Below are 19,802 nucleotides of genomic sequence, written 5' to 3'. Positions count from 1 at the left end.
ATCGCCACTGCAGCTCTATCACATATGACACTTCAGAATCAATGGATACTTAAAAGTTTTCATGGTGAGACTAATGAGGACGTCGAAGACTGGCTGGACTAGTTCGAACGCTGCGCGAAGTACAAGCAGTGGGCCAGTCCAAAAGACAAGCTCGTAAATGTTTTTTGTACCTGAAAGACAACGCCCAGACGTGGTACATCAGCAGGGGAAGAAGCACGGCTACGTGGAACGACTTTCGCAACCAGCTGGTTGACCCCTTTACTAGTCTCGACACAGAGGAGAATGCACAACGTCTCTTGGAAGCTTGAATTTAGAAACCAAATGAGAGCGTTGCTATGTTCGTCGAAGACATTACCCGTTTTTTCAACAGCGCTGGGCGGAAGCTGCGTCTTTTCAACAGGAAGCTGCGGTATCTAATGCGAGGCGTGATGTAGGAACTGTTTGCTGGACTTGTGAGAAATTTACCAACCACAGTAGCTGAGTTCACGAGAGAAGCCACAGGCATGTAATGGGTCCTACAGCAAAGGTACCCTCAGCAGAAACCGGTCAACTTTTCTTCGAGTAGTCCCGTAACGGCTGCGGCGTGCCTTTGCGACAACGACAGGCCTCTGCAGGAAATGATCCAGGAGATTTTGAAGTAGGAGCTTCGGCTGCTTGGGTTAATCCCAGCAAGTAAACCAACAGTGGAATTGTTTTTTGTCGCCAATGTTGTCCGAGATGAGGTCCGTCAGGCTCTCTCTTCATCTGGCTATGATGATGTGTGACGACATCTTACTTATACTGATGCCGCCCGACACCCTGTCATCGCGCCTTCGGCACAGCGGACTCCAATGACGGCACCACCACCAACCCTGCGAACACAGTGGCTCTTAGTGCCGACGACTTACCCAACCTTGCCGATCTCACCGAAAAGACGAATTTCGTATAGCCAACATGTGAACCCCACAACGTATTTCAGTAGTGAGTCCCTGCTTACCTACCAGTACCGGCAAACCAATTTGATGCGTACCGCTGATCATCTACCGGTACACTTTCACTGTGGCAAAGCTGGGCATGTCTACAGCGTTTGCTGTTATCATGACGCTCATTACTCGAGATTTCCTCGCCACCCTAATTACGCTACATACGACGATCGACGCACGTACAACGACGCTCTTGTGAACACACCACCGCAGAATATACTAATGCCTGGGCCATGTTTGCCATCTGGCGCGGGGAAGTTCACCTACTCATCGCAGTTTTGCTGACGTCACCAAAGGTAGGTCACCTAGCCCGCGACGGGGAAACTGGACATAGTGAACTTGGAGGTGCGGTTGCCTATATTCGAAATACCGAACAGCCCCCATTGCAGACAAACGACAGCTCGAAGCCACCGATGCCGAATACGACGACAGCAACGACAAATTTGACGAACGAGACAACTGACAACGTAACCGACATAACATGTCAACATTTCTCAATCGTGCTTCGCATATCATCGATTCCCACTGTACGTGGAATCTGTCAATTTTTCGTCTTGAACTTGAGTTGTCACCGCGTTCAATGAAGCGCTTAAGAATGCGTTTGTGCTTCATTCCTTGCACTGACTAACGACACCGCGCTGAAGACGAAATTATGCTGCGTTGTAGGCTGTGGCAAGTTAATTTCAATTTAAGAACCGTGTCTCAATACGTGCCATTCTCGGAAGTACTACTCGTCGTGTCAGCGCAGCTTGGGAAGTAGGCGACTTGCATGGCCAGTCAACTCTCGCAAGCGAAGGAATGGTCACACCCACCCTCGGCTTTGCTTCTTTGGAGGTTTCAGTGCTGCCAGCACTGACACCAAGGCATAGCACATCATCGCCGTCCCAATCTCTTGTTCTTCGCTTCAATCAAACACCTTGACGCTGCTGGCCGTTCCCAACAGCGTCGAAGAGTTCGACTGAAGCGAAGAACGAAGAAAAACAATAACGCAGTGCGCTGGGTTCGCTCCACTCACTGAACTGGGGGCCACCAGCTGATCGGCACTGGTCTCCAGAGTTCTCGCTGATAACGAGATCCGGACGAGACTATACGGGTTTGCGACATCCGGTCGCTCGCATGCAATCTCTGCCTGTGTGGACATCAGTCATTTTTTGGTCGCCAGTCCCAAATGGTCGCCTGACTACGGCTAGTCACCGGTGTGCACCAACCTTAACTCCGGAAAGTCGGTGACCCAGTCGGTGCTAGCGTCACTTCTTGAGGAACTTGAACGCAAGAAATTAGCCCGAAGCGCTCAGGTGCATTCAATCCGATCAGAACTTGTTTGCCTCCACTGACCGGAAAAAAGACTGTCATTCTCCTGCTGCACTCATAGACGTAGTGATAGACTCATAACGCCCAAATGATGTATTTTGCTTCCTCCATAGTTAGTAAGCACTGTGGTCGATGATCGCATTATGCTCGGCAAACGCATCCTGCGAAAGTACGAGTACGGAAAAATGGTCGCGTGCGCACCTATATTTACTTTTATTTTTGTTGGTCACCCGGCAAGGTAACCTGCTACACTCCACTCAAGATTTGTGGAAACGTTTTCTATTTGCATCGTGAGAACTTAAATGGCTTCATCCGGAGCGTCCGAAGAATCCTCCAGTACATCTTCTGTTGCAGCAGCACCTAACTCATGAACGCCGCCTGTACTCCTGCAGCAAGCTGCAAAGGTGGTCAAAATTTCCGGAGCCCTCCACTACGGCGTCTCTCATAATCAAATGGTGATTTTGGGACGTTAAACTCCACAAATCAGTCAATTAATCATTCAATCAGCAAGCTGCAAAATAGTTTCTTTTGTAGGACAGCGTGAGCGTTTTTAAACGCGAAGCATTTCTTAGCGAACTTCAGTGACTTTGCGCGTATCTATCTATCTATCTATCTATCTATCTATCTATCTATCTATCTATCTATCTATCTATCTATCTATCTATCTATCTATCTATCTATCTATCTATCTATTTATCTATCTATCTATCTATCTATCTGTCTACCTATCCGCTACGACTTTAAGCTCTTCTGGCCGTTTTGATAATGGTATCAATACCAAACTTGCTATGGCATAACATGACTGTATGAAAAACACATTTGACTAGTAATACCTTGAAAATCATGACATGTATGCCATGAATGTCATGTTAAACATTTCTAACCTCGCTGCTCTAGCGGTCTTTCATTCACAAGCATTTTGCAAAACCGGTATAATATGGTATGATTGCATCGCGAACGCAAGCGACAGATCTTAACATGAAAGTCATAACATGCGTGTCATGAAACAGTACTACATGCCATGCTCATGATGCGCTGGCGGCCTTTTCGTTAGCTTCACTTATGCCGAATTTGTTATTATGGGACGTAAATGGATGACAAACATATTGTTACAAAAGGTAAGGTAGAGTAAGATATTGGTGCAAACATGACAAACATGAGATGCGTGTCATGTAAAAGCATGACTACATGCTACGGTCATAATACACTCGCGGCCGTTTCGATAGTTCCAGAAGTACCAAACTCGGTATTACGTGACACGAATGGACGACATAGGTAAATGACACATACAAACATGATAATCACGGCATTCGTGTCAAGTAACAATTTCTATGAGTACATGCCGCCTTCATGATGCGCTCGCGGCCATTGCGCTTGCTTAACATGTGCCAAATGGGGTATTACGTGACGTCAATAAATTACGGAGATATGTGACTGCTGCAAACATGATAATCATGAAATTCGTGTCATGAGAGAACATATCTACATGCCACAGTCAAGGCGCCAATGCATTTCGACATGACGCGGTGCGCGTGTTTACCGGCGTTCATTTCGTCGGGTCACACCGGCGTTGCCATGCCAGGCACCAGTCCTGCCATATACTCACACGTGCGCGCCGCGCTGCGTTGCTTTGAACATGCGCGTTTCAGCCCGTCCAGTGTCCCTCCTTCATGAAAAGAATGAGACGCAGTGCTGTCTGGGTAACGCATGCAGCATGTCGCATTTCACACCGGATGCCGTCGGGCCGCGCCGACAGACGCTGGTCGCACCTGGCGTGAGACTATCGAGTGCTCGTGTTTTGCTAACGTTGCGTCGTTGTGCCTAGTGTGCGCGCGCGTCAACGCTACGTTGGAGTATATCGCGCCCTTCATGATGCGCTTTCGGCGGTTTTACTAGCTCCACATAAACCAATTTTGGTATTACGTAACGTGAAAAACTATGAATTTAAATGACACATCCAAACATGAAATTCATGCCTTGAACGTAGTGTACGGCATCATTTACTTCCACCTCGTAATGTTGTGCTGATTTTAAAGTGAGATATCAACATTTCTCCTTCGTCCTTCGCATATCACCGGTTCTCATTGTATGTGGGATCTGCCAATTTTTTATTCGCGGCCAGCTGGCCAAAACTGGCGTGACTCTAAAAAAATCGATTCTTCTCCATGGCGCCCGCTAGCGCACCAGTCGCGGTAAGGCCAGCTTGATGACGGCGTGAAGGCCTGCTCAGCCCCTGATCACCTGCGGCTACTGCCACCACCATTCGGGGACGGCGTCAAGGCCTTCTAGCAGTTGCGCACCACTGCTGCCATAACTACATGTTCTCTACAAGGGACGCGGTCGAAGCGTCCTGAGCTGGTTACCCAGCTGCCATGAGCACAGGGCCACCGCGCACTCCGAAATAACCACCGAGGGCTTTCGGGTGCCTCTATTGGCAAAGTTGTGGAATTCTCCCGCGTGCTGAAAAAAATATCGTATCAACTCGAACGCTGTTGTCGAGGAACTCCAGTTTCTCGCCTGCCACTTCTCTGAGATCGTCTGTTAACTGCGTAATTGTCGTTGGCTGGCAATACTGTGTGTATTATTTGAGGTGTTCTCAATTTTTTTCCTTATATAATTATTGCCAGTGTGAAATATCCTAAAACTCAATGTCAAGTTTAAACCGCGAGCTGCTGTCTCTCCTGCTCATCGTTTTTTGCTACCTTCTTTATATTAGCTCTATGCGTTAAGCGCATTGTCAGGAAGATCACTCCTCGGTCGAAAAATCAGCATTGCTTCAATATAGTCCGCCTATGAAAGAACGCCTACACAAAGACTGCCTTCCTAAAGAAAAAAATGGCTGCTTCACTACAAAGGTCAATCAATGAAATCAGTAGCTATAAATTGTAATTTTATACTTAGTGAAGGTGGCTGCTAAATTCTTTGAATCCGATCCCCGGTTACTCCGGCAAATGCTGATGTTAAAAAATACGGCTACTCTAGAGACACTTTTCATGCAGTGTTTTCACGTTGAGACCACAACACGTAGAAGAGCATACACTCGCTCCCAGTTTATGAGAGCAAAGAGAGCGAAATAGCAAAAAAATTGCTGGGCAGACAGACCTGTAAAATGAAAGTTCATGGAAGCTGCTCCAGCAGCCCCACCTGTTCTGGTCTGTTATTTCTTGCTTGTTAAAAATGGCGCAGAATTACCTGGCGCACAGATAAGCTGGCTTGTTCGATTGCTTCAGCAGTCTTCGTCACATCCGCTCGCATGCTATTACCCATGGAATTAGGATACAATACGTTGGTGAACCTTTTCAATCACGACTTTCTACGGGACATTACGCGACGGCAACATCAAAGTCCATCAGACTGTTCATAATAATTCTATTGCTATGAATGAAGAAATTCATTTAACATCATCAAGTGTGTTTCTCACCCATAGTGTAAAGAAACATCAAGGTTCAGAATATCCTAAGTAAGCTCAAAGACTGCAAAAGCGAAGAACTTCGCAGGATTACAGCAAAGTTCACAACCTTTCATTATTCATGAGACCAAAGACACGGCAGCATCTTATATAAAAACTTTTGTGGTAAAAGACAAGCTCAATGCCCTCATGTGCAAGACGTACAAATTTGCATCAAGACATTTGCCCGGAACAGCATTAGTAAAGTCTTAGAAGTAAGCTTGCATAAAACGTTCGAGGAACACGTAGAGGTCCGAAAAACGCCTCAGTTTGTCCCCCTATCAAACCTCGCCAGGCCGACACGTATGGAAGTAGTGCCAAGAGCTCGTCATCACATACCACATGCGGCGGAACATTCAGGTAGAAATTGCGCTAACCACATGAGCAAATGCGTGTTTTATCATCACCTCGCGACATGTGCCGCCAAAAATACACAGGACGGCGCAAATACAGGGCAGAACAAATAAGCCGAAACTATTCCAACGACTAGGAAGTGGTCTTCGCCGACCCAGTATGTTATCAAGGGAGAAATATTGTTGTAGAACTCACCAGCCACTGGAGTCAACACCTCATAAGAACCACCATAAACACTGCAGACATAGAAGCAACAATAGCACGGGCTCTAGCCCCTATCAAGGCCATGTATGTAAAGAGAAATTGAAAGTTTTGCGAACGAGTGCATCTCGTACAAGGACTACCACATACTCCAGTGCCATGGCATACATTAGGGATACATTAACTCTGATGATCGCAAATACTACCTACAGATAGGCACGCAGTGGAGGGAGAACCCCCAAAGAAGCCGCTCAATGCGTCGTTAGAGGTCTTACTGACCAGTCACGAGTGCAAGAGCCCTCACGGGTACTGCAAATATCTCGGTATGAGAAAACTGTACGATCAGGTTTCACGACATAACAGGACGTTACCAGTTGTAGAAACACGTGCCCTCATCTGTTCAAAGTAAGCTAAGCAGGACGCAGGCGTTACACTGAGGAAAACTACATATTCTTGAGAAACCCCAGACTAATACGCGCTGCATAACCGTCTGCAAAAATTCAGCGTTGGCGGAATTGAGATATTTATCCTAAATTTTTCAAAAATGACGTCTCGTTGATAATGAAAATTATTCCCTACTATGTTAAGAGCCTAAAACGCATTTTTCACTTTGACTTCAGGTTGCAGCCATAATGATTGTTGTTTAGCAATTCACAACTTACCAATGAGAAGAAAAAGGCACAGAACTGTTATGAACAAATAGTGTGCCATACTATCTGCTTACAGATCCGCAGTTTTGCGCTCAGGCGTTTGTAAGAAACTTTTCTCAAAGAGTTGACAAGTAATTTCTTTATTCGCTGTTTATATAGAGGCAGTCAGATTGGCGGAATGTCTTCAATTGCCAACATCAGTGCAGGTATGTTTACTTTCCTGTCTGAACACACTAAATGCCACATATTATTAGCAGCTATATTTTACGCGCTGCCAATACTTTCTTAGAATACCTCCTAAAACATTTTCAAGGCTATTTCTTGTCTTCCTGAACAATATAATTGGAATAATACCAGGTGATTGATGCTCCATGCATGCTCCGGGCGAGCTAACAAACAATTCCAAGAATCGTTCATTCGTCCTTTTACCTTGCGCAAAATGCTCAGAATTTGTAATATTGTATTCCTCACAATAAACACAACAGCAAAAGTGCACACGAACAATTAGACCTTGTGATTATATTTGACAGTGCATAAGAAGAGAACAAACGACACTGAAATAGAACAAAATATTTAAATACTCTGCGTTTAGGACGACTTACAGGAAAAAAAAGAACAATCGTACACACTACTGAACTATGCTGCTCTTAACAGAGTATCGAGGGTCGTGGAACATATTTGAGATCTGTTAAGAGTGGACCCTGGTAATTGGTGCTGGCGAATTGAATTTACAGTGCCTCTCAAAAGTTGCTTATCGTGGTGGTGTGAGTAAAGATCAATGTCGTACAGAGTGTGAATTTTGTGAGCACATATCACGCAGCCAGCACTTTATGCCCCTCTAACTGTTCTCACGCACACAAGTTTTGTTTAATTTTGTGTGTTCAGTACACTCAGCCATTTAAAACAATTAAACAAAATGTTGGCCAGACTGATACATTTCTACGCACTGCTTCTCGGCCAAAAAAACCTGATTTCGCCATGGCTGAAAAAGGAGGAAGAACCACTGTCAACACTGAGAACACTCAACACTCAGTGTTGACAGTGGTTCTTCCTTTTTCTTACTTTCTTTCTTTTCTTTCTTTTTCTTTTTCGTCTTTTTTCTCCCCCTTTTTTGTTTTTTTTTCTTTTTTAGTTCCCTCTCACTCTCGCAAACATCTTTCAAGGCAAGAGGGACGCGGCAGCAACGAAGTTTGGAAGTTCATGTCAGTATAACTCATCCCCTGATGAAGCGAGGACCCCTCCCGAAACTGTTGGGAAATAAATATATTTATCCTTGTTGACAACGCTCCTGTTGTGCCATATCATATATATATATATATATATATATATATATATATATATATATATATATATATATATATATATATATATGTTTATGTATATATCTATATATAATACTTCAGACTACTAGCCCCATAACGCTAAAGGTTTAGTTCATTTGTTGCCCGTTGTTTGCCGCTTTATGGGGGAATATGTCATACGAGAATGCGGAAAAGAATTTAGTAAGGTAGGTACAAGGAAAAGAACGTTTGAAGGGGATAGTGGTAAAGACCAGGCTTCGCAGAAATTCCGGCGTCGATGTTGGCGTAGGCGTTCTTCGTTGTCCGTAAAAAAATCACATCGGACGTGACCGGAAAATCAAGAAACACGCAAATAAAATAAACAATAAAACTTCCGGGCCTGACTGAGATTCAAACCAGGCCATTGGTTTGGTGGCCAGGTGTTTTCTACCACATATTAGTGCGACTTCAAGGAAATGCAGTTACTTACCTTCTTCTTTTTGAAAATGCTCTGAAAATAATGTTCAAGCTTTACAAACAGAAGCGTACTGTATACAAGCTTCGCAATTCAAATTGTACTACAAATTATTTATTGCATTGTGCATGTTTGTATTGCCATCTGGCGCGAGAACGTTGTGACCATCATAAAAACTTCGTGGCTTAAGGCCAGCCATTCGTTACAAAAGGAACAAACGTTATTGCCTATTGGGTTAATATGTATTTCGAAAGAAATTGGACTTCTGCATTGTACAGGGCATTGGAGGATTCACTGACGCAATTATCACCTCTATTTTTTAATGAAAAAATGCTTCTAGCGTTTTGCGAGCCGTTTCGTCTATACTTCTTCCCAAGATATTTAAACATTGTGAACAGAGAAATCATGGTTCACAATGCGGGCAAACGAAGCAGTGGTCAACAAGGTGAATTTTTTTACTAATATGATTTCTTTTGTATTCCATCTCTCTCTACTGCATCTCTACATCTGCCCTATCTGGCAGATGTAGACTTTGCCATAGAACAGGGGAATTTCGTATACGGCTTTTGTAGTCACACCTCACAAAGCCGTTTTCATGGTTCTTGCGCAGCGTTCTTTTGTTGCATGCTTGTGGTGTACTGGCTCAGCTAAACGAGCTTCTTCGGGGCCGAGAAAACCAATGGCACGTTTAACCGACTAGCCACTTTTTTTAGACTGTGTGTGACCTTGTGCATGTACGGGACCACAGCTGGCCTATAAGTCCACTGGGACTTATCGATATTTCCTGTGTCACCGTTCTTCATTTTTTTGAGAAGCGTCTCATCAACAGACACGATGACCGACCCAGTGAAACCAGCTGAAACAAGCCTCTCCAATCGCAGATAATAACTATCTTGCACACTGTGAATGTACGATTTCGAAGCGCAAATTCTAAACAGAGTGTTGTGATGCTTTTGTTTATCTTCGCATTAAAAAAACAATTTGTATGGAAGGAGCTCTTTCTGAGCGCTTGGGGAGTATGCCCAGCAAACATGACACTCATTGTATTTTAACTGCAGGTCCAAAAACTGAAGCTTACTCATCTTGTGGGCGTTCAAAAGTAAAAGCTAGTCCTCTTCCAATGTTTATCAAGTTTTCAAAAACACAATTTAGCGCATGCCAATACTGAAATGGGCACACCCTAAAAAAGATTAAAAAGCCGTCAACATGACGAAAAGTTTTAAGGGCAATGTCATTCTTAGTGCAACTAAAATGGTAATGTACAGCACGATCGAAGGGTGATCAAATTATATAGCAAAACACAATTGCGATAGAAGAAGCAATGCACATACCTTTCTTTTGAAGATAGATCTCGTTGTCAGACTTGATGAAAGTAGACATAAGACGAAACTCTAAAAGTGCTATTACTTTCTCAACTGAACTCCCTGCGAGAATTTGAAAAGCATTTACACCATTTTAATTGATGGTTTTTTTTACTACAGAAAACATTTTACAATGACGCGCCACGTAAATAAACTTTTCTACATTCACAAAAAAAAAAACGCAAACGCAATGTCACTGTTGTCTTCAAAGAAACGAACAACATCACCTGAACTTTTTGCGAGGAACGGATCACAAACCGCAAAAGAACTCAAACTTTGAGGAGAGATATACTGTTGCAACGCTACTAGGCATCCCTTTCACTCACAATAGTATGAAGTGGGGCTTCGCGTTCATGCGTCTTAATAGTAAATTAATCACTCAAAGCAGCACGTTCCCTGTTGCTTATTTCCCTTGCAAGCTTAACCAGATCTAAGCGCTTGCAAAGTTTTATAGCTTTACTCTTAACTCCGTCGTTGCCCTTTTTTTTACGGGGAAGAACTTCTTGATATCCTTCGCAGCTTTTTTTATTAAACGTGGTTTTGTGGTGATGCAACAAAAGACTGGCAGAGGCCAGCTGTGTTCCCGTAAGTAAAAATGGTCCACATACAGGCTGAAAAAAGCGGAAAAAAACGTGCCGTTGATTTTCTCGGCCCCAAAAAAGCTTTCTCTGCTGAGCCAGCGCACCAAGTTTGTGAAAAAAGAAAGGGGCCGGTGAGAAATCTATGACAAACGTTTTTGAAGTGGGCGAACAACGCCGGGTACAATATTTTCCTGCCCTGTGGCCAAGTCTACATCAGCCACCAAGGGCGCTTCCTCAATGACCGGCTGAGTCAACATGACTTCACATGACAAGAACTTCATTTAGGTCCTGAGGAACAGATATCAAAGGGAGCCATAGGCTTCCCCCAATATCAAGTGTGTGGCTCCGCCCGAAATCGGCTCTGAGGTCGAAAGTCGGCCGCAATGCCCTAAGCCCTCTGGATGATCGGAAGCTGTGTGTAAAGGCTGCTGCTCTTCAGAGGTGCATCCCACTGCTTTTTCATGATGGGCGGAGAGGCATTGGGCTGGACACTGCCAGAACATGTGGTCAAAAGAACATGGGTATCGGCCACATTTGGGGACGACTGCAATTGGTCGGAGTTTATTCAATTAAGGTTCGAGGAGTAGGATACAAACGAGTTTGCATTAGTCTGAATGTGTTTACCTGAGGCCTAGTCTACTCAGGGTAGAAGGCTGGAAATTTCGCCTGGTGAGATGATAGGGACAAACAATTTAATGGAGAGTACAGAACAGATCTTTATAATTTTCGACATCATTACGAGCTTGGCTATGTGTGACAGCATTGCAGGGAAAATGACGCGCTATCCGGTGAGCCTGCTCGCTAGGGTTACATCCGAGTGGGTTGACTGAACCATCCAGATGGGCTGTGGACAACCTAATTTCGTACTCTCTTTCGCTGCAACCCCACCTTTGTTGAAGTGCTTCGGTCACAATACTTAAGGCACAAGAGTGTTCGAATGAGATTTGACTGCCGTACGCAAATCCGGAAAGAAAGCAGCGGGGGCTTTTGCGCTACGGAAAGCTAGGGTGATCGCCACTTTCCCTGTCAAATGGGCATTCGTTCTGTAAACAGAAGCTGAATTGACCAAGTGGTCTACCAGATAAACGACCGAAACATCAAACTTATTCCCTCATGATATATGGCAGCATCGACGAAAGGGGCTACTAGTTTTTGCTGATTAATTGTTTTAACTACGGTCTTGAATCTGTCAACTCTTCTGCCTTCGTTATGCATAGGATGGATGTTTCATGGGACGGGGTCTACCATGATTCTAGTTCGGATTTCTTTGGACAAGCGAACTTTCGTCACCTTTTGATTTCGAGGCTCAATACCCACTTCTTCTCAAGGCTTGATCCCTGGCTTAGTGAATGAAAGCCTCGTAATTTGAGCAGCCAGGTGAGCTTCTATCAGCTCGTCGATAGTGTTTTGGAACCCTAGCTTCAATAGCTCCTCGGTGCTGGCGGACTGTGGAATACTGTGTACGCACTTGAGGAATGTTCTGATCAGAGAATTTAGTTTGGTCTTCTCCGCCTTAGCCGAATTAGGGTACGGCGCGATGTAAATAACATTACTTTGAGAGAATGACTGGTAAGGTCTGATCAAATAGTCCTCTTTGAATCCACCTCTGCTATTTGAAATATGGGCTACAAGTCTTAGTACATTACTTGCCTGGCCTTGAAGCCTGTTAAGTGCATTGCAGTTACAAAACCTGACAGTAATTAGGAGACCTAGAATCTTCACGGAGTCCCTCCTCCCTATGGGACGTAGATTTTAAACTCGCATTTCTATTGGCAGAGCTTCCAGAGGCGTATGGTTACGAAGCCTCTTGTCAAGACGGTCATTGTAACAGAAACTGATTTATCAGGGCACAGTTGAAGCCCTGTGTTTTAAAGAAAGTCATAGCCTGCAACGCATTTTGTAAGGTGTGTTAGAGCTCAGCCAGAGAGCCGCCGGTATCCTAGATATTGACGTCTTCTACGTGAATGGCGTGACCTACGTTTGAGATTGAAGCGAGCCGTGTTGAGGGCTTGTGGATGGCGATAATTAATAAGAAGGGGGAGAGGAGGGAACCTTGCTGGGTGCTGCAGTTGCCGAGCTTGAAGGGCACTCCTGAGAATGTGCCTAGCCAAAGATATGCCTTGATATCCGCCAGAAACAACTTGGTGTAGTCATGAAAACGCTGGCCTAGGCTAAAAGAGGAAACCTCAGTGTGGATGTGTTTATGCGCGATCCGGTTTGAGGCCTTGGATATGTAGGAAACCAAAAAAATTGTAATATTAGGAAGAAAAGTAACCTTGTTGACCACTTCTTGTGTTGCCCGCATTGTGAAGTGGGATTTCTCTTGGCGAGTATCCTGCACAGAAGTAATGATAAAACGGCTCGCGAAACGCAAGAAGCTTTTTCTATCAAAGAAGCACGTGACGAGTTCGTGAGTAGAACGTTGTACAAGGCTGAACTCTAATTTTTTTCGCCGCTGGTTTGAATTTTCTTGGTTGTTTTTGCGGCACCTCTGTAAGGGCATTGATGTTTAAAGGTTTGAGTCTTCCTTGAATAAAGCTGGTTGTTAGTTTGCGCCTGTCCTCGTCTCTTTGTTCTTGTGTGTTGCATTTAGTTGCACCTCATATAAGCTATTAACGATGACTGAATATTTTTTTAGAGTACCAAGTACCCTAAATCTCTAACCACTTTTTTCTAAACACTCAGTTAGTTACGACTAATGTGTGTCGACAAGGTCTTATCGAAGTTTGGGCCCGCGGGATTGCTTTATTCTCTCCCATAGTGAAGCACCATGTACTCTAAATTATTAACTACTTTATCTAAGTACATGACAGTTTCTATGAAAAAAGGGACGCATTGACGTCATTATCCAAAATTTTTAGTGTGAATCAGTATTTCCGGTAAATATACGAAAATACCATAATTCCTTAACGTCATCGTACAGACTACATAGCGTAAAAGGAGGCTTGCTGTTTCGAATACTATCTTTTTTATTTCATTCACTATCAGTTGTAGCTGCGCTATTTATTGGCGACTTTATCGTGAATAGGTTCGCGGGTTCTGACGTGGATCAAAACAGCAGTCGGCTTTGTCAATACTAAAAGTTTGCCATCAGTCAACCTGGGCCCGGGAAAAGTGTAAAGTAAAGTAACACCATTTTACGGCGTAGACTAAATGTGGTGAACGAGGCTCTCAGCCATCAGTAATCTAATCATCGGCAGAACGCGTAGTCTTTTAAACAGTAGGCATGTAACCTTGTAGGCTTCCAGCGTTATATTTAGCGCTTGCATTTGCTCAACGAAAAAGAGAGAATTTATTTCCGCATAACACGGTCTTTGAAAATGGTCGCAGGCCCCGCCACGGTGTTCTAGTGGCTAAGGTACTCGGCTGCTGACTCGCAGCTCACGGGATTGAATTCCTTCTGCGGCGGCTGCATTTCCGATGGAGGCGGAAATGTTGTAAGCCCGTGTGCTCAGATTTGGGCGCAGGTTAAAGAACCCGAGGTGGTCGAAATTTCCGGAGCCCACCACTATGGCGTCTCTTATAATCATATGGTGGTTTTGGGACGTTAAACCCCACAAATTAATCAATCAATCAATAAAAATGCTTGAAGAAGACGTCATTCAACAGTCGAAAAGCCCTTGGGCATCACCTGTTGTTCTAGTGAAGAAGGACGGCAGCCTGCATTTCTGTGTGGACTATCGAAAGCTAAATCCGGTTTCAAAAAAAGACGTGTACCCGCTTCCCCGCATAGATGATTCGATCTACATGCTTCTAAACGCACGTTACTTCTCTTCCATGGATTTAAAAAGCAGATATTGGCAAGTTGAAGTAGACCCTAGGTATTGTGAAAAAACCGCTTTCGTGACGCCAGACGGACTGTACGAATTTAAGGTTTTACCATTTGTCTTGTGCTCCACGCCCGCTACTTTCCAGCGTCTCATGGATACCGTTGTAGGCCCGTGTGCTCAGATTTGGGCGCACGTTAAAGAACCCCAGGTGGTCGAAATTTCCGGAGCCCTCCACTACGGCGTCTCTCATAATCATATGGTGGTTTTGGAACGTTAAACCCCACATATCAAATGGTCGCAGAACTCCCCTGGCCATCTTCATTATCTCTGGATACTTGAACGAGCCAAAGGTGATACTCAGAGGCCGAGCTGAAAACAAGTATCTTATATTTTTACTTTATGTTGTTAATGATGTGCTCTTAGTCAATGCCTTCCAACACAGCGTCTCTCATTATCATATGGTGGTTTTGGGACGTTAAACCCCACATATTATCAATGTGTAGTGTACACTTCCATGGGGTGTGAAACAGAGTTGGTGTGGTCCTGCACTACGGACATATATATCTATGTACGCTTCTTAGGTTGGGTGTTTGTTTGCCTGGAGTCTCCATGACGTCGCAGATTTTCTCGCTGTGAGGCTCTTATGTAGCTATTGATATGTTTTCATTTTAGGGGCGCCGTTCTTTAAGGCACGCACGGACGTACGCACGGTCGAACAAATGCATGGTCGTGCAAAAGGGTGGACGTATGAATGAACGCACGCAAGGATGGACACACGAACAGAAGTACGGACACTTCATTCATCATCATTTATTCCGCGGATATTCTGGGAATTTTTATTTCTACTATCCCTGCAGTACTGAAGAAATGCATCAAAAGTAGAGTCTGGTGGCGTTGGGTCTTCTATCGCAGTCTGCAAGGACGCTTAGTGACTTCTTAGGCCTCGAGCCACCTAAATTGAAAGCAGGTTCCAGGTGACGCCCTTATACCCTGCCACCCAGATTATGATTTGGGTGTATTCAATAGGAAAATCCTCAGGAGGGTTGCTTAGAATTCGGGCGGCCTTGATTTACATTCAATCTTTTTGGCAGTGTCTGCAGGCAGCCTTTGAATCCTTGATAATTGTGAGTGGAGCTCTTGATTTCTACCCAGCTCGCATGTCTAAGCACTTGAATAAATAAATGAATCGGCTACTACACGCAATGAAAATGAGCAGGTCCCACGTATAGTTGGAATCGATGATATGCAAAGCACGAATAAGGAAAGCAGATATGTCACTTCAAAATCAGCAAAACGTTACAAGGTGGAGGTAAATGATGCCGCACATAACTTCCCTGTCACGATTAACATGTTTAAATGTATCGTTTACCTTCGTCATCTATTCACGTAACGCGATACCAAATTTGATATAATTGGAGCTAGCAAAGGGGCCGCGAGTACGCTATGTGCGTGGTATATTGTAATGTTGCTTCGTAACACGCGTGTCAGGATTACCATGTTCGCACGGTCATATAATTCGTCATCCATTGCCGTCACGTCACACTACATTTGGTATATATGGAGATAGCATAACGGCCGCGATAGCAACACGGCTGACGCTAGCGAAACGGCTGCGAGCGCATCATGAGCGTGGAACGTAATCTTGTTACTTGACACGCATATCATGATTTTCATGTTAGGGTCTGTCGCTTTTGTTCGCCATACAATCATGCCACACCAGACCAGTTTTGCAACACACCACGTGGACGAAACCACCGCAAGCGCTCCAGGACCATTAAATGTAAATCATGACATTAATGACGTACGTGTTATGATTTTCTTGTTATGACATGTCAATTATGTTCTCAGACAGTTGTGTTATGTCCTAGCAAGTTCGGTATCCTTATCATTATGAAAACGGCCAGAAGAGCTACAGGTCGTAGGTGGCTAGATAGATAGATAGATAGAAAGATAGATAGATAGATAGATAGATAGATAGGCCGGCAGGCAGGCAGACAGACAGACAGACAGACAGACAGACAGACAGACTCAAAGCCGCCAAAATTGGTCAAGAAATGCATCACACTTAATAAAAAAATGACCTGAGACAATCGTGTGGTAAACAAAACTTCAAAAACGCTGCTACACGGTCTGCACCTAGCGTTGCTAACAGTCTTTTGGGGGGAAACTAAAATGCCTCGAAAAAAAAAGTGACGATTCAACTTCCCCTATAAGAATCGAATGCGATATTGATATCCTGTTGACGATTTTTCGCTCATAGCTAACAATGAGCTTGACGATGCCGACACCAAATTTTTACAAAACGAGCTCTTTAACGCATTGGCGTTAAACTAAACACGCGCAGCAATATTCTATAATTTCTTATGTTTCAAGTACGTATCTCACACCCATCCAAGAGTGTGCCCACTCCTCTCATGAACTTGTCTACCACCTTGCGTCTTCTACAAGAGCACCGGCGTCTGTCATAAACCCGAATATGTGGTGTTGGCTGCACTAGTTTCTGCAATACGTACTGAGCTCGTATTGCTGTCGACTTACTCTGCGGTCCACGAATTGAGTGCTGCGGCTCTCTGCCGCACATGATCCCATCGCCCGGGGGATGTAGCCTGCTAGTGGGGATTATACATTGAGGCCAACACTACTCCATCCCCTGAATTTTAAGAACTCCATTTTAGGGGCAGAACTTCTTAAGGCGTGGGTCGTGCGTTTCGTTTATATAGTCAGCACCTATCATTCTTGTCCTTGGAATGTCCGCTGCATGGATACTTGTATATGACACATATATATGATGCGTCGAATTCAAATTTTATGTCCTACTACTTGTTGCCGCTAGAAAGGACGTGCTATACCCCAAATATTTATTCTTTTCATGTCTTATTGCCAGAACTTTATGATAGTAAATGAGTATCGCTAAAATAGTTTTGTTTTCCTAGGGCAACTGCAAGGGCTTTACGCCAACTAATTTGTAAAAATTCATTCGTTCTTTTCTTGAGAAAAACACATTGGCGATCAATTATTTTTGAGAATTAATCCTCAGTTGCCACGGTCTCACAAGTATGAGGCCCACGGGATGGCTTTATGCACTCCCACGGTAGAGTACCTCGTGCTGTAAATTGTTATTTTTTTCTGAACTACAAGCACTATAAATGGTAACCACTTTTAGAGAGTGAAGCTGCTTAAGTCTAGGCTCGCGCGTCCCCGTTGTATGTAGTAGGAGTAGTAGTAGTAGTAGTAGAAGTAGTAGTAGTAGTACTAGGTAGCCACCACTCGTTGAGTCCCTCGAATGTCTACAGGATGGAGGTACGTGCATATGATGAAAAGGTGCGAGATGGCAGTACTTGGAGTGTTCGCTTGATGGAAGGACGGAGGAATGAATGATCGGACAGACAGACGGACAGACGGACAGACAGACAGACAGACATATGAATGGACGCACGGACAGATGGCGCCAGTAGATAATTCTTGGTTTGCCGATAAAGCCCTTCGAAGCTTCGCCCAACTCATCTTCATTCACTACATGGACATGCTGTGATTTTTTTCTCGTGCGTGGGCACGCGGCCTTTTGAAAGCTTCGTGCCCTCACACATTTTATACACTCTTATCTGCTCCGTTTGTTGAAATCGCCAACGAATTTCTTAGTGGGATGATGTCACGTGTTCGTCGAAATCCGTCCGCCACCCTCTCCCATAGCTACAGGTGCGAGCGCGCGCACCCCTAGCAACCGGAGTTTCCGCCATGTTACGCTTCGGCGTCGGAATGAATGAGCGGTTCCTCAGAAGAAGAAAAAGGCATCCAATATCTGTCTGCTCTTTGGGCGACACCGGGCCACGCCTTTTGTGATAAGGGAAGGAGGGGTAAAAAGAATTGTGAAAAGATATTGTCGCGGTTCAACGTAAGCAGTTCACCGAGCTGATGAGTCCGAGAACCAACGGCGTGTGTTTTTATGCAGGAGCCAAGAGCAAGAGACCTGAACAAAATCACGCCGTCTTCTTCAGTGTCCCTTTTCACGAGGCTGTTGGCGCACACATCGTCTTTGTTCTCTGTTTCGGGTGCGGCATTTGCCTCCCCTTAGAAGAGCATCACCCCCATGCTGTCACTGAGCCAGTGATTTGCGCATAAAGTCACTTTATAGAAGTGATGGTGCCTCGCAGAGTCACTCGCTGACGTATGGCTTAATGCGCACTACGTGCTGTTGCGAATGACGGCGACGCCAACACGGTCGCGAAGGCGCCACTGCTTCCGACTCCGCCGGGAAGGTCACCAGCCGTTTGGTAGCGTGTTTCTCAGCTCGCGACTGCTTCTGCGCAGAGCTGATCAGACGAGAGGACGAGACGACGGTGAGTTAAACAAGGTTTATGTACAGCATATATACAGAGGCGTTACAATTTCGGCACTGGGGCCGACAGAGACTCGAAGAGCCGAGCTCTCCTCTCTAACACATAGGTCAGCTTTTCGCCTAAGACCGCTGATCGCGACACGCCGCAGGGCTTCTTTTATTTGCACCGGGTCCAACCAAAATGTCCAATCAGAAGCGCCGCTGGTCGTCAGGGCAGACTCCTCCAATGGGGTCGCCGCGCGATGCGTCAGACAACCAGACATGAGGACGCCGGCTCGCTGTCACGTGCGCAGCTGACTCAATGCACGTGGGCCAGAGAGGCGCCGCGCGTGTTCACACCGTGGAGTTGTTCGCGCCAGGCGGACTGCGGGCTGGCCTTGACCCAGATTGCCTTTTTCAGAGGCACGGACGTTCGACGAGGACTCGCTGGCATAACAGCACCCCCGCCGCCAGACAATGCACCGGAAAGACGAGCTGCTTCCACGGGGCTCGGATGTCAGGCGCGCTCGTTCGCCAGGTCCCTCCAGGTTCGCCTCCAGGGCCATGGGGAGAGTACAGCTCCAGACTGTTCCGGGAACACATCCCAATTTTGACGACGGATCCCAGCTCCACTGGCTTGTCGCCACAACTTGCTGGCCAACTTCGCTCGTCTCTTCTGACCATCTTCGGTTTCAGCACTTGTCGATGGTTCTGCAACTTGCTAAGAACGGTTCGACAATAGACAACACACGACACAAGCAGGTGCCCTCGGTCACCCGACAGAACACCAGACAAAGTATAGTACAACATATACCTATCTACGTGTTTATCGGAGTTTTGTTCCCTCTACATCAAGAGGCACATGTGGGTCAAAAGACTCCTAAAGTAAGAACTTGAATTTTTCACAATTACAACAACGCAACGAATTTGAATACCACATAAAGCTGGCCGCTTGAGATCACTCTGAACGAGAGCGCTCAGCCCAGGTCGTGATGAGGGCAAAATTTTGCCCCGAATCGCCAGCGAGACACCGAAAGGTTGAGAAGGTACTAACTAAACGCACGGCTCAATGCGTCTGCATTAGCGTTTAGCCT

General features: G+C 45.2%; 1 long non-coding RNA gene across 1 annotated transcript in view; it reads right to left on the bottom strand.

Annotated features, from left to right (window-relative positions):
- LOC142786415 (uncharacterized) overlaps positions 1-19,802 on the bottom strand; it is a 160,171-nt gene that overhangs the window by 104,468 nt on the left and 35,901 nt on the right. Inside the window, exons 2-3 of the long non-coding RNA XR_012889041.1 lie at positions 10,013-10,105; positions 8,697-8,717 (exon numbers count right to left, since the gene is read on the bottom strand). This is a non-coding gene — a long non-coding RNA (uncharacterized LOC142786415). The remainder of the gene's footprint in view (positions 1-8,696; positions 8,718-10,012; positions 10,106-19,802) is intronic.

This window comes from Rhipicephalus microplus, chromosome 2 (assembly GCF_043290135.1).
Source record: "Rhipicephalus microplus isolate Deutch F79 chromosome 2, USDA_Rmic, whole genome shotgun sequence".
Taxonomy (NCBI): Eukaryota; Metazoa; Arthropoda; class Arachnida; order Ixodida; family Ixodidae; genus Rhipicephalus; species Rhipicephalus microplus.
This window is presented reverse-complemented; position numbering and strand designations above follow the sequence as displayed.